The following is a 9,726-nucleotide window of genomic DNA, read 5'->3' as shown; positions in this document are numbered from 1 at the left end:
GACAGGCATTAGCAGGCGCTCCAGACACAGGGATATAGAAGCCTGTCCCCCATCCACATGAGGAACTGCCTAGCCCTGAAACCTGAAACCCCTCCAGACCCGATGCAAAGAGCTCTGGACCTGATCACTCCCCACCACCCAAACTGAATGTGGAACCGGTTCCTAAAGGGAAACAAAATGTGCCAGCAGCTCTCATGCTGTGGGCCGTGCCACAACCACTCAGAACTTGTCACACACACAAACAATCCAGCAAGAACCTTAGAAGCCACACCAAGCAGCAGTTCAAGGGAAAACTCAACGAGGCATCTCTAAAAGTCCTATCAGAAGGACATTCCCTAGGACTGGTCTGGTTGTCAAAGTGTGCATGCAGTCCAGACAGTACTTTGTTATTTGTACACATGCCCAGTTGTACATGCACAGCCGGCTCCAGGGCCAGGCCTGAGAGGTTCTCCTCCCCACAGGGATGTTGGTCCCTGCCAGGCCGACTGAACGTGCAGCCCACCCCCACACCAGGTGCCCACCTGGGATCTGCACTATGACACCGCTCTCCGGCCCTGGTTCCTCATACCAAGTTGCTCCTTAAGTTCGTCTACTTCTCTCTCTAGCTCGAGACACTAGGCCAGCAGGCAGAGGAGGAAGAGAAATGATTACTATACTCTGGCCTCCTCTCTCCTCCACCTTCTCCTCTCCCCTGGGCCCTCCACCCAAAAGCCGGGTGGCCTGACTGGCAAGGGCTCCTCAGTGGAAAGGAGGTGGGCTCCCTCCGTGGGGTACGTGATGGGGGCAGGGGAGGGGGGCGCCCACACATGTCAGCTGAACTTGGACCCAGATCCCAACCTCGGTTTGGGCCTGCATTTCCAGGATGCAGAGGAAGCATTACCCAAGGACAGCAGGGCGTTCCCAGTGGCTGCTGCTGCGTTTCCGGTCTTGGGGGATGGTCAAGTGGCTCCCGGTCACCTGAGAGGGAAAGGACACACAATCCAGCTTCCCAGGCTCCCAGTGAGGTGGAAAGGGCCAAGCGGGCTCTAAAGTGAGGTGAGGCAACACCACCCTCTGCTGGCAACCAGCCGCCCCTGCTCTGCCCAGCAGCTGGAACCTTGTCTGTGGGCCTGCTTCCCCTGTTCCCCGGGGGCAGCGATTTCGCCATTGTGGTCCGCAAACAATGTGGCTCTGGATTCGACCCTCCCAGAGCTGCAGCCACAGCCAGCACGTGGGAGAGCAATGTGGCCGAACAGGACTTAACAGAAAAGGCTGTTCCCCTGCAAGTCTACACCCGGAGCAGCTGTTTGGGGCACTGCCACCGATCACCCCGGCCGCACAAACCCCACACAGAGGATGATGTGGCTCAAGGCCAGCCCTGCCAGCACCCCGTCTCCTGTGGGAGAAGCTGCCTGGGAGCAAGGCTGTGCCCCCAGCAGAGACAGAGGCAGAGGTTCCTGTCCTCAACCCCTCTTCCCTCCGCTCACATCAAACCCACGACACTCACCTGAGGGGGCAGGCCCCCTGGGCATGACTTGTCCCTGGTTCAGGGCCAAGGGCTCTGAGTTTCCTGGATCTTGGGGGCCTCTGGTGTTGACGTCGCCACTGCTGGCTTTTCTACGATGCATGCGCAGACAAGATGTCCCTGGCCTGTGAGTTAGCAGCTGAAACAAAAATTTCTCACCGATTTGGACTAAGGAAGTGTGTGTGTGTGTGTGTGTGTGTGTGAGAGAGAGAGAGAGAGACAGAGACAGAGACAGAGAGAGACAGAGAGACAGAGAGAGAGACAGAGACAGAGAGAGACAGAGAGAGCGAGAGAGAGAGAGATAGAAAGAAAGAGAGAGAGAGAGAGAGAGACGGAGAGAGAGAGAGAGAGTTGTGTGATTCAGGCCAGGGTGAGGCAGGGAATTGGGAAGGGAATTGAAAGGCTGATCTCATTAGCACTTTCTCCCTCTGTCAGCCCCAGGCCAGCAGGCAGAGCTGATCTAGGGACAACAGTGGGACACTGAGAAAGCCCAGGCCCCGTGCAAGGAAGGTCTGGGGAACAGCTAGGAAGTAGGATTCGGGAAGCTGGTGAGTCTAAATACTGAGGCTTTCCGGGGAAGCTTTTAAGGGATCCCCCGACCCAATTCAGCTACCAGCCCTCCCTTCCATCCCAGCCCAAGTCTCTCAGAGGAGGCTGGAAAGAGGCCAAGGGTGGAGAACCGGGCCCAGGACACCCGAAGTGCTACCTTAATGTTTGTCCCTAGGAAAAGGAGCCCGATCTGGCATCGTAATGACCCAGTGACCGAGGGGCACCCAATGCTGACCCCTGAGGGGTGGACAGAGGCAGCATGGGTGAAGACGTGTGCCCTGGGTGCTGTGGGGGGGGAAGAGTGGGGAGAGAGGAGGAGCATGGCCTACTCACTTGGCCCTTTGGGGCTGGGTCTCTATTTGGGTCCTTATCTTCTCCCGCCACCGCCTCAGACTCCCTTGCCCACCTGACCACGGATTTCTTCCCAGCGCCGGTGTGCTTGGACTGTTTGGTTCCCGAAAGGACTAAGGTGTAACTCTTGGGTCTCCCAGGCTGCGGAATACCAGAGATTGGGGGCAAGGTGGCAGGTTCCACGGGAGTTGCCGAGATTCGCTGCCCCCGGGAATGGAAGGTTCCCCCCAGGGCAAGTCTGGATGCTGCCCCGACGCATTTCTTCTCCTGGGCTCCGTTCTTCTTAGGAGTGACCCACGGCAGGCCATCTGCAGCAGCAGCAGAAACAGAAGCAGCAGCAGCAGCAGCAGCAGCAGCAGCAGCTCCCGGGTAGCTGGGCTTGCTGCCCCCCTTCCCCCACAGCACGCTCTGCATTTTCTTAGGGGAAGAGATGCCCTGCTCTCCCACGCCCTGCCTTTCCACAACCGAAGAGAGTCCTCGCGGAGCCGAGGACAGGGAAGAGCCTGTCACGTGAAGGAAATTCTCCCTGGCTTGGAACTTCGAGTGTCTGGGAGTGTCCCCAGGATCCTCGGGTCTGCTGGGCTTGGCCTGGCCTCCTCCTCTGGGGTAAGTGCTCACCGTCATCAGCTGTGTCTCACTGAATTCATCTGAGGACTCGGAGTCGGACAGCAGCCAGGCCAGGCCTTCCGCGGAGCGCTGCTGGCGATCCGCAGCCACGTTCAACTTACGGTTAGTGCCTCTCTTAGGGTTCCCCAAGGCCCGGCCCGCTTCAGGCCTCCCGAGGTGGAGAGGGCCGGCTGGAGCCGTCGGCCCCTCCCCACAGCTCTGGCCGCGCGCTCCTCGACCGCCGGGACCCGCCTCAAGGTGCAGTGTCCACACGGTGGACACTTCGAAGGCGGTGGAGCTCTCCGGGGACGGGTATCTGCGGACGCCCAGCGTGTCCTGGTCGGTCAGCTGCTGCAGGTTGGCCTCCTCAGACTCCTCGATCAGGTCCAGGAGGTCCCTCTTGTGGTCACCTGGGGAGCCAGGTCGGCCTTTGCGGCCCCACAGCACCGGCCCTCGCGCTTCCAGCATCTCCCGCTCCGACTGGAAGCCCTCGGGGTCCGGGAAGCCGCCTGCGCCCTCGCCGCTCCGCGGTTCCCCAGGCTCGGGGCCTGGGTCGGGTCCCCGTGGGACTGCAGGGCCGGCTGGGCGGACGCCGGCCCGCTCCCTGCCCTTTGGGCCGAAACACATTCCCCACACAGACACCTCATCCGGGGAGCTCATGTCGCGACCCGGGCGGCCCCGGAACCGGGGCGACGGTCGATGGCCCGAGTCGCGGTCACGGTCTCGGCAGGCTAGGCAGGCGGCGCTTAGAGGGCAGCGTCATCCACCTCACGCGCCACACGAGCTCGCCTCAAAAGAAAGGACGCGCCACTTTCAGCGCGCCTCCCACGCCCGTGCCGCGGCCTCCTCATTGGTCCGACCCCGCCAACCAGCGGGCGCCTTGTTCGCCCGCCCCCTCGAGGCGTAACCAATGGGGTCGAGGGCCTCTGGTTTGCTCGCAAGCCCGTGGGCGGTCCGGGCAGTTGGCTGGTGAAGGGGATGGTGGGAGTGCTTCCCTCTGTCAAGTTCTGGGCCCGCCTCCTCCTGTCCGGCCTCCCCTTTCCGGTTAGAGTCACAGCTATGAGCCTCCATTTCCCATCTATACAGGGATTCGAGGGCGTCGGGGAGTGAGGGCGCCGGGCTCCAGGGGTGGTGAGGATGAAACGTCAAGATGGAGGCGCTGGATGCCTAGCACGCGCCGAAAGCATTTGCCAGCCTCCCTTCCACCGCAAGCCTTACGACCCAACAGGAGAATGGGCACAGGAGTCCCGCAGTCAGTGATCAGGGGTCGGCCAGAGAGCAAAGGGATCGTATTTTCGTTCTGTAAGGTCTCTGTCTCAACTGCTCCATCAAATGTGGCTCAGCAAACGTTATCGGCAGCTGGGTTTGGCGGATAGACTGGGGTTGGCAGACAGATTGGGGTTGACCTCGCTCCATCAGCCCTTCCCCCTCTCTGAGGCAAATTCAAAGAAGAGGAAATCGCAGTGGCCAGTTACACCCCGAAAGATGCTCCCCACCGCTGATCCTGGAGATGTGAACTAAAACCACGAATCGGGTTTCACACACTAGGTTGACAACCTTCAAAGATCTTAACCATTCCGAGGGTGGGAGAGTTTAGGAGCAAACCTCTGTGACTGTAGTGCAAGAGACCCATTTGGGAGGTAATTTGGCAGAATCCATCGAAAGGAACTTAGCGCCGGCACGGCCTCTGTGCCTGGCACTCTTCTAAGCGCTGGGCATAAATAATAATGCATCCGCGTGACACGCCTATTACTATAGTACCAACTATTACTGGCCTCTTCCCGGTGAGGAAACAGGCACTGAGAGGTTCGGCCACTGGCCCAAGGTCATTCGGCTCGTGGGGATCAGCGGCAGGATCGAAACCAATCAATCTGACTCCAGAGTCCTTGCTTTTAGCCCAAGATCTTTAAAAGGAAGAAAAAAAGAATCTATTTCCTCTATGCTCCTGCAAGTGCTCTGCCTGGTACTTCTTCCTGAGACACGCTGGTACCTGTAGTGTACAAGAACACATGCACAAGGGTGTTGGTGATGGTTAAAACTGGGAACACTCCAAATTCCCGTCAGTAAGGAAATGGATGAATGCAACGTGGCTTAGCATCCAGTAGCATAAAGCGTGGCAGTCTAACGGAACGCATCAGGCCATTCTCACAGCTTTCGAAAGCATCCGCCTGACTTCGAACTGCAAGTTGCAGAACGATGGCTTTGGATTCACATTTGTGAGTTAAATCACTTGCGTGCGTGGGCACACACACACACCAGTCAATCCTATGTAATATATGAGGATTCATTTAAGTATATGTACAAATATGTTTTAAAGTTTTGAAGGATGCGCAACCAAGGCCTACCAGTTGTGATGGCGGTGGGTGTGGATAGCCAGGTGTCTCTCAATTTTTCTTGGAACTGTCAGTTCTCAGCTTCCCTGAGCTGAGCAGTACTGACGTCTGGGGAGTGGTGCCTCCCTTGGTTTCTATACGGCCCATGGGTGTTAGAATTTCCCTTGTCTGCCACCCCACTCCTACTCTGACACCGCTCCATTCCTCCCATACCTTCCTTCTGCTCCTTCCCGTTCATACTCCTCTGTCTTCAGTCACCTCTCTCTCCTGCATCCTGCTCTGGCTGACCTCCTGGAGAGTCCTGGGGTGTCTGAACCCCTCTTGCCTGTGGAACTCAAAGGCCCAGTTTTCTGGGTCTGCACCTGAGAAGCTGGCCATGCTGGAGAAGTTTCAGAGCAGGGGAGACTGGGTGCACTGTAAATCTGCAATCCTCCTCCTCGAGCCTGCCCCCGATGGTGCCTGCCCGTTTGTGGATACCGTCCTCTTCCACTTCTCCCAGTAACTTTTTAAGTCATGGTGTGCTATTTCAAATATGTTAAAATGGATAAGGAAGGATATAGCAAAATCTCCTGCATCCACCAGCACCCTAGGAAACATTACCAGTGGATTCAGTGGAAGCCTCCGTCTTCCCTCTCACCATTTCCATTCCCTTCCTCCCTCCCCCAGAGAGAGACTCCCAGAACTTCTTCTCACCTTCTCCACTCTCTTCGTCCCTGTGGCTCTCCTACCTCCTCTTCCCCTGCATCCCATACGTCTCCAATGATGTCACTAATCTCTGCTTTAGCCCCCTATGCTCACCAGGATCCAATACTGGTTTTGACTTACTCTCTTGGCCTGGGGTGGGAGCCAGTGTCAGAGGTTCCTCTTGGCTTTCCCCACCGGGATAGCTCTTACCCCACAGAGCAGTGACCCAATGTGGAAGTCATTGCTCCAACTGCCAAGTGCATCACTTATCATTATCAGCTTGGGGACTGGAGAAATGACCGCTATTTTGGTCCAGGGACCCCTTCAGCGCACTGTGAACCGGTCTCCATTCCCAACTCCTTTTAATGTCAGGGCCTCATAAGCCCCATTCTAATGAGGCCCCATCACGACACTTTGGGCCTCCTGGATCAATGTCAGCTCAGATCCTGTGTCCAGTAGTAGTAGAAGTGTCTGGGTCTTTTTCTAGCCTCAGGGTACAGTCACCTGAGAAATGGCAGTCATTCTCTTTAGGGACGGACATAACCCACTGCCTTGTTTCTGGATCCTTCCTCCTCAGGACTCATCCACCTCTTCAGTGGGGCCAGTCTCTGAATTGGCTCAGGACCAGGAACTGAGCAGGAGACTGTGGCTTTTTAGCGGGATGATGGCCCTCCTTCTCTTGCATTCTTGCCTTTTGCTGGCTGTAGTTGCCCCTAGGGAGCCATGCTGTCTGCGCCATCTTCTCAGCTTTCTGCCGGTCAAGCAGGCACTCTTGACTGCCCCTCTGACCTTGCTGGTCGTTACTGGAAATGTGGTCTGCTGGCATCTCTTGGTTAAGAGCTGCCCTCTGCCCTCTATTATGTCAGAATTCGTTGGCTCCCATGGGTGGTAATGAGCCCAGGTCGGGACCACTTTCCTTCCATCATTGGCATTGGCCTGCAGAGGGGAGCAACCACCAAACTTCTAGTGATGCTGGCGCCCCTCTCACCAGAACACTCCTGATGGCTTTGGTGTCCTCTCAGCCCTACAGTGGGACATGTGTCCTACAGTGGGATGTGTCCTCTCAGCCGTACAGTGGGACATAACCATGAGGCCATGTGACTGGCCTCACCTTTTCTGTCCGTTCTAGCATGTCTGCATCACTCAACATTTTTGTTCCTTCCTCTGCCATCTGCCAATCCAAGGCAGGCATTTCCACTTCTCTCCTTATGGGCCATCACTTTCTCAAAGTTTCAAAGGGCCAGTCTGGCAGTGAATTTCCTCCATCTCCTGGAGTCCGTGCCCGTGTGTTAAATCCCATGGCATGAGAAAGCGCCTCTGCTCAGTAAAACTTGCGTATCCACTCTTATATTCCTGTCCACTTGATCCAGCACCCTCAAAATCCAATCCCAGGGATACTGCCCTGCTCCTGCCAGTACAGGCTTGTTATTTCTTGGTGTATAATTTCTTTTTCCCCTTATCAGGCTCGGCATATCCCAGTGAGTTTATGGAGAAGAGATGAGGGTTCCCCTGGGAGAGGCGTCTGTCACTTTGTGGGGGAGCAGACTCTGTAGCATCTACCAGCACAGGGCATGTATTAGCTCTTGCTGGGGAAGGAAGGGCCACCCTGCAAGCTTTGAGGCCTCAGGACGTTTGGATCTGATAAGCCAACGTTTGGAGACATCCATGCCAATATACCCGGCCTACATTTCAGAGTCTGAAGTTTTTCCTAAAAGGGCCCTGACCTTCCCATAACAGGCCTGTGTTTGTCAAGGATGTATACATCTCTGGAGTGCTGCACTTATTGTTATCACATAATCTGTGAACTACTCAGCTGTCTCTGCAGGAGGCAAGGGCATTTTGTAAGCCACCAAGAAAACCCCATCAATCTTACACTTGGCCCTTAACTGTTTGGTAATGTCCCTTAGTTTCTCATTATGTCTTTGCAGGGCGCCAGTATAACAGTGATGAACAGCCGCCTCTGCCCTCCCTATAGACATAGTGCCCTCCCTACCATTCAAAGGCCTGAATCATCTCACAGGCCACAAGTAAGACCCTCCACTGGGATATTTTTCAAGGTACGTATGGATAAAACCTTAAGGAATCAGGAGGTAACCTTGTGCTAGAGATTATCCATGCCCCACATAACACTCAAAATGGTACGCTTTTTGTCATTTGGGCAGTGAGTGAGCTGGTCCATAAACCCCATCTTATAGCTAACTTCTCAGACCACTCCTGGTACCACTTTTGTTAGTTTGGGCTCTCCAAAAATACGGACACCAAGGCATGATTGGACATGAACGAACATGATGGGAGAATGGCATGTGAAGGATAAAGGAGAAGGAGCAGGAATGAGTCTTCTTCTCCAGGGTGCGATGCGGGTCTGACGTCTGTAAGAGAGACGTGGGGGAAAGGAGGGTCAGATAAGAAGAATCTCTGATGCAGTTTCGTTCTAACAGTAAACTTTCGTTCAGTTTAGTTTGGTTTGTTCAGGCTCATGTGGAGTCCCCAACCTACAGCTGCCATTTAGAGGAGTCCCTGTCCTGAAGCAGTATGCCCCTGCCATGCTCAGTCACTGGCTGGGAGCTACCCAGAGGATGTGGGATCTTGGCACAAACAATGGTGGTGCCAGAGAAGTGGCAGCTGGCACTTGCCAATCTACTATGTTCCCTGCAGTGGATCGGAGGGGCATGTTTCTATGGCCACCACAAGGAAGCAGAAGTCAAAGATGACTAACATTTCCGTTTTGAGTGACTTTGTGGTGGGGAGCATAAGGACACAGGAAGTAAAGAAAGATTGGGAGGGAAATGATGGGATTTTGGATACATTAAGGTTGTGTTTCTTATAGGACATGCAGGTGGAATTAGCCAGAATGCACTTAGAAATTTGGTTCTGGAACACCAGTGAGGGGTCAAAGCTAGAGAGAGATACAGATTTGGGAGTCATTCATTCCCTCAGTAACCTTTTATAGCAGTGTTTTTTCAAACGTCACCATAACCTTAGAAGTTCCTTGCATGGAAGCTCCAATTCCTTTCCCTTCACCCTCCTCAGAAGTAACCTCTATCCTTTGTCTTCATCATTCCCTTCCTTTTCTTTAGTTATTTTCTACATAGGTTCATATTCCTAGCAACGTTGGTTTTGCTGCATCCTTTGGTCTTTATGTAAATGGAATCATTTGTGATGTTTCTGACTTCTCCCGTGTGATACTGTGTAACTGAGATTCATCCCTGTTGTCGCATGTGGCAGGCAATTGTTCATTTTCATTGCTGTACACTGTTCCACCAAATGAATATACAGTAGACTCTCATTATCATGATAGTTATTTGCAGTCTATAAAGTTGCCATGAACACTGAATTAGGCAATCCTGAAACATTGCTCCTAAGGGAAATATAATTTCAAGTTCCTACCATCCGCCGGTCACAACATTTTCATCGACTGATCGCTGCGTAATCATGTTTCATGTGTGTTTCTGTCTAAAGGCACTCTATTTAATACAAATATTATTGATTCATTAACATTGACCTCACAGCCAACAGCATTATAAATCATGCCTGAACAAGGTTTATGTAACACACATATTTTCTTGAGTGCACGTCATAGTCATTTTGCACTCAAGAACACTAGACAATACTTCAGCACTAAGCTTGGAGGTCATCTTTAAGTATGAAATCACCAACAAAGAAGCACAAAAATGCAAACTATGTGGCACCAAATAAATC

At 53.9% G+C, this 9,726-nt stretch overlaps 1 pseudogene; it reads right to left on the bottom strand.

The window, feature by feature from the left end:
• Positions 1-1,875: 1,875 nt before the first annotated feature.
• On the bottom strand, positions 1,876-4,989 carry LOC149744270 (uncharacterized protein CXorf49 homolog pseudogene; annotated as a pseudogene).
• Positions 4,990-9,726: the final 4,737 nt, after the last annotated feature.

This window comes from Delphinapterus leucas, chromosome X (genome assembly GCF_059928025.1).
Source record: "Delphinapterus leucas isolate spDelLeu-1000000601 "Yukka" chromosome X, BTC_Dleu_Yukka2, whole genome shotgun sequence".
Classification (NCBI taxonomy): Eukaryota; Metazoa; Chordata; class Mammalia; order Artiodactyla; family Monodontidae; genus Delphinapterus; species Delphinapterus leucas.
Note: the sequence above shows the minus strand (reverse complement) of the source record. Positions and strands in the feature narration are given on the sequence as shown.